Source organism: Rousettus aegyptiacus, unplaced genomic scaffold (assembly GCF_014176215.1).
Source record: "Rousettus aegyptiacus isolate mRouAeg1 unplaced genomic scaffold, mRouAeg1.p scaffold_m13_p_4, whole genome shotgun sequence".
Taxonomy (NCBI): domain Eukaryota; kingdom Metazoa; phylum Chordata; class Mammalia; order Chiroptera; family Pteropodidae; genus Rousettus; species Rousettus aegyptiacus.
In genome coordinates this window covers 135086404-135092403 of record NW_023416307.1, presented here as the reverse complement: position 1 = coordinate 135092403, position 6000 = coordinate 135086404, and positions in this window count along the sequence as shown.

Here is a 6000-nt window from a genome sequence, read left to right as displayed (position 1 = left end):
TGTTAGTTATCCTATGCAAATGGCTCATGCAATCTCTTAATACTGGGAATGAAATAAACAAAGATGGTCTTCAAAAAAAGGGTGAGAGGGACCCCTCTTTCTTTTCATGTGTTGCCATTTTGAAGAACTATATGAATAATTGTAACTCATTTCCCTGTATTTATTTCTAATAATTTTAAACTTGGTTTTATACAGTGCATTGTTTATTACTTTAGAGAAATTATTTCTCATAAAAAAGAATCTTTAAACAGAGACCTAGCAATGATTCAGATGCCACACGGATACATGCAGGATGAGAGCAAGCGAACCAAAGTGCTGTCTAACCGGGCAGAGGCTGTTTTTGCATCCAGCTCAAAGGGTCGTTTCTCTAAAAGAAAAACATGGCCAGTTTTGCCAAAGAAATCATTGTAACAGTGTTGTGTTATTTCCCAATTACAGAGTTGACCAATTTGCCTTTCAAGCTCTTTAGAAGCCAAACAGTTGGATTTTCCAAATCAAAATTTCTTGCCTCTTACTTTTCAGAATCCTAGTAGAATTCTGTCATTTCTTTCTGACTGTATAAAGCACTAAACAAATTAAGCCATATCTTTCTCTCTGTCACTAACTCTGCCATTTGGTTCAAGGGACTCAGCGACTAAACTATCCAGTGTCTCATTGTGTGTCCCTGGGGAAATGAAAAGAAAGCGTCTCCCATGAGCTTGTCCTGAGCCTGGAGCTGGAGCTTATAATTTCTCCATGAGAAATGATTACCGCTTGTTTTAAAACACCCATGCTGTGTTGAATTCTGCACAGAAAACATTATGATCTCGACACTTTCCTTCTCATAACTGAAGCACACACTTTAAGACGAGTATTTTATATTCTCAGCTCCAATTAACCTGAAGTGTTTCTCTTCCCTATGTCTCCCCCACATCCCCACCTCCTTCACCTGAGTATATCCTTCCACCCTTTTGTAACAGATAGATTTTATTTTTCCCCGTGTAGGGGATGTGTGATGTACTTTATTGTAATTAACAGGAGTGGGCACTTTCAGAAAGGAAAGGGCATGTTATAGAATAGTGGATAAACAGCTTCACTCTTTCCCTCTACATTCTCACTTCTTATCCCTTTTCCTCCACCTCCTCAGGCTGGTTATTTGGAAAAAAAAAAAAAAAACAGGCATAAATAAGAGAAAATAAAAGCTACCATTAGTTTCTCCTGCTGCACCCTTTCACAGCCCCACCCGTTCATCCATATGCGGCTTTCCATTCATTCCAATAATAATACCAATTACTATGCAGGCAGGGCCGTTCTTTTTCACATTTGCAGCTCACTGTGGACATTTATGCTACACTCTGAGCAACACTCATATCTTCGACAACATCGATTATACAGCTGTTGTACAATCATTGTGAATGAAATATACAATGCCCCGTTCGGCTCGCAGAGTCATTTGTAATTGTGGGAGGTGGGCTAGGAGAGGGGTGGACCTCACTCTGCCTGATTTCTCCCTGGCACTGGCCTCATTCTTTAAGCTCTGACACATCTGGGGAATTAGGGTCGGGTAGGGGCCAGACCGACATAATTAAGAACCAAAGGCTGAGACAACCGTTGTTTTTCTCTACGGCAAGGGACTTTTGGATTGAGGCTAAAAGGACAAATGGCGTCCCTGAGACCTCAGCATCACAAACAGTGACGCTTCCTGGATGCATTGTGGCCACACGCCCTCGGACGGACGGAATAACTTTGACTCAAGCTGTCTGAGACCACCCGAATGTCCAGCTCTGGCGTGTGTTGTCCCTGCTCTTTTCTTTCTTTCTCGATCCATTTCTCCATCCGTTCTCACCTTCAACAGGTTATATTTGTGACCAGGATTATAGGTCTCTTAGTTTTACCTTCCTGAGGAACTTTACAGATTCAATCTGTGCTCCTCACAGAGACCCGATCCGTGAATCCTCTATGCTCCCTCTTCCTCCAGCTTTACTCTGCCAACCCCCTGACTCCGACAGTCTGAGCGGACGTAAAGACGACATTCTACAGGTAACCACCTGTACTGTCCACGAACTGTCAAGGCAATCAGTTCAGCTCAGATTATACTTCTTTTATAGATTAAAAAATTAATGTCTTAAGGAAGGCCCTATAGGTAATTCATGATGAAACTGAGACCAGTAAAAATGCTCGCTTTTCCCTTTAAATAGTTTTCATTTATCTTTATTTATTAAATTCTTTGATATTGCTTTGTCTTCTCAGAGCTTTGAAAAGACTCTCTGGGATAAAATTAATGCACTCTATTTTTTCTCTTTCTTTCTTTCTTTCTTTCTTTCTTTCTTTCTTTCTTTCTTTCTTTCTTTCTTTCTTTCTTTCTACACTTTTAAATGCATAGGAAAATATCTTACAATCAGTGACATTTTGACAGTCACCCTTAGCCAAACAACAGTTATTATGTAGCTGCCAATGTTGGTATCCACGCAAACTTTTTTGTTAATCCTAGTAAATGACTGAACAACTGAAATCCTTTGAATATTTAGCCAACAATTTTTAACTTGAGGACCATTTTAAAAAAGAATCCAAGGTCTTTTTGTTATCTAGAAAATTGTTCATTTGATATCTTCTGGTGAGACCAAGAAAGTGTCAACATGAAAGCTCTCACTGAGTGTCAGCGGCTTGGAAGGAATTCCTGGAGACATCGGCAGAGCACTCTTTTAAGAAACGCTGCATCACCAGTGCTCTTAATAGTACCAAGAATGATACTGTGTGGGAAAAATAGAGTCGAAAATTAATTCATAGTTGTCAGAATCATAATGTAGAGAGGTTTTAAGAATATCAAACCAAATTGTTTCACTTACATTTCCTTTACATATGTGCTCAAGAGTACTACATGATAAAAATCTATGTCGAAATAACACTAAAAGAGCTTTCAATAATTATAAAACAATTCCAAGTGATAAGAAAGCATTATGTTATAGCTTAATTATCAACCATCTTTTCTTTCTTAGGGATGCATAAAATAATGGCTCATCGTACATTCAGTTTTGTCTTTGAAACAAGAAAATATATTAGTATCTCATTTGATACTCATAGACATCCTATGAGATCGGTGCTATTAGTCTCATTGTGTAGACTAAGGACTGAGGTATAGGAGTAACTTGTGCAAGATTACATATCTAGCAAGATGTGGAGCATTGATTTCAATGTAGGTTATTTACCTCGATTTTATACTTAACCTAGGTTAGATCTAACCTATAGACAGGATTTGCTAGTTTTAAGCATTATTTTTTTGGTGTGGTTTTTTAAATTTTATTTTTAGTTTCAAGTATACAGTACATTGGTTAGATATTTATGTAGTTTATGAAAAGACCCCCCTGCTTGCTCTTTCTCTCTTCTGGCTCAACACATAGCTGTTACATGACTGCTGACTGCATTCCCTATGCCGTGCTTCCCATCCCCGTGACCATCTATCAACTACTAATTTGTGTTTTTTTAACCCTTCGCCGCTTTCTCTCAGCCCCCTACCCACCTTCCTTCTGGCTGTCGCCAGATTGTCTTCTATATTTGTGAGTCTGTTTTCGATTATATACATTAATTTTTTAATGATTTCTTTTTGGTTTTGTTGTTATAGACATTTAAAATTTGGAAATTGTCATAATAATTTGAATTTCCAGCTTTTCAGGTAAATGAAGTCTGGCAATACTGGGTGTCTTTATTCTCACCTGATGACAACTGGCTTGAGGTATTTGCTGCTCCCTCATACTGGGGCATATGCTCTCCAGCTGACACTGTGCCTGCTTCATTTATTTCCCTCACTTCCTTCTTTCCTGAAAGGATTTGATATGATGTCAGCTGTATTAACACTGGGGACAACCTCGATGAACTTTCTTATGAAACAGTTTTTGTAGGGCCATTGCTTTTGCTTCTTGTTCTGGGCCTGACACCAGCAAGTATGACAGTGAAGAAGAAAAGATGATTGTGAGACATGGAGGAAGGCAAGGCCAAGCTTGGTGGTGTCATAACACCACCGAGTCTCCGACCTGGCTAATGTGAAGCCAGCCCAGTATCACGGAGGTATATAAAATCCTGGCCCAGAAGTCCGAGAAGCCAGAGTAGGATGTTTTGGGGAGATAGAGGAGGTTGCTGCCAACAGGTGAGCCAGTGCATCTATGACGGCATGTGTGAGCTGCAACTACTCCTGACCCTACATCAACCTTTCAACATAAACACCACTGTTGCTTCATTTATGCATTCCCCGCCCCAGGTAGAATTTTCTGGTGACCAACCGTAGCCTGGACACTTAAAAAGAAGGGGAGCCTGGGAGACATAGCTCCAGGTTAGCTAAGTTAACACAGCACAAAACCACAATGGCCAAAAGTCAAGAAATCTTGTCTAACTAGCATCAGGTTTCCATCCTTAAGTTAACTGAAGGAGCAGAAACATGCCAAGAACTTATGGCATTTGGGTCATGAGATATTCATAACCATGGTGCCTCCTTATTGTCTGCTATTCTTGCATAAAGACTGAATGACTCATTTTGTAAATCCAGCTTCCATCTGGGCTATCACAAACAAATGTCTCTTCTTCCTGGATCAATTCCACCTTAATCTAGTTCCAGGGTTCTGCTATACTGACTCATGTGAATTCTAGGCCCACCTCCTTGGAGTAAGGATGCTTCCAACCACACAGCAGCAATTCTGATATTACTGTTGCCACAGCCTGTTCTGTTCTCAGGCCTGGCTCTCGTTTCTAGAGTCTCTGGCAGAAAGAACTACAGAATCACGTTGTGCACTGCATGGGTCATGTAAAATCCTACCCGTTGACTGGTGACCAACATGAACCAGCTCTGACGTGACTGCTTGCACAGTGGCTCACAGGGCAGGCAAGAAGCAGAAGCATCTCCCTTAGGATTGCTCTCATCTGTCAGGGCCCACGCTGCCTTGATTGGGCTTCCATTTTTTTAGCTTCCTAGATTATACTCACATACACAGGTACCCTTTCTCAGGATACCCTGTCTTATAAAGTCTGGTTTAGATGACATTTCCAACTTCACTGTCATACTATGCCCAACTTCGGCCAAGGTCAACACCCAAGATCCACCTCTACCTTTATGATAAAATTCCCTTTAGGGACTCAGAATGTCTTCTGCTGCCGATCAACCTCATCTAAGGCCATCTTGATTCATCAACCATTTTAAAATACTGAACCCCAAAGGGAAGAACATTTCAATCTTTTCTCCTCTATGGTCTCATTGGTTTCTTAAGTAAAACCTGCCTACCTCTTACCAGTTTACTATGTTAAGAGTTCTTGGGTGTGGAGAAGTTTTAAGCTATTATACTCAGTCTTAGCCCAAAATCCTTCCTAAGGCGATATGAGAGAACAGGAGTGAGGTGCCAGCAGAGTGAAGTAGAAAAGTCAGAACAGTTAAGATGAGGGGACTTGATCAAGTTAGCTATGACTATGTGACTGTTTCTCATCCTATGGGACTTCCTGAAAAAACTTATCAAATGCATCTCAGACCTATCTGTCCAGGGCATGGAAAAGGGAATTATTTATCTGTTCACACTTCTGGGCTCTGAGTGGGCTACTGTAGGTTTCCCATGTTGCAGCATCAGAGAATCTCAGGGCGTGAAGTGAGCCATCCATGACATAGCCCTAAAGTAAGGCTGCATCTGAGTGAAGCTAATCCAAGTTCACGTGAGACAGGTTTTTGCCACAATAGCTAGAAAAAGAAGTCTGGCAGAGTAGAATTAAGTACAATACAAGAGGAATCAAGTACAGTCCACTCTTGCAACACCTAGATTCACTCATACCTTCCATTAAGCCATGTCCACTGACCTGGTTATGAGAGACTAAGGTCTTCCTAAAATTCAAGGAAACTTACTCATTTTTATTGGGAAGTAGGGTGTACTAAGACATCACAATTTCATAGAAAAAACATCAGGCTTTCTTTTGTGACCGTCCCACTAGATTAGACATGAATGAAGCACCAATATCTGGTCATTCTTTCCTTCCTGGGCATATGAAAGTCAG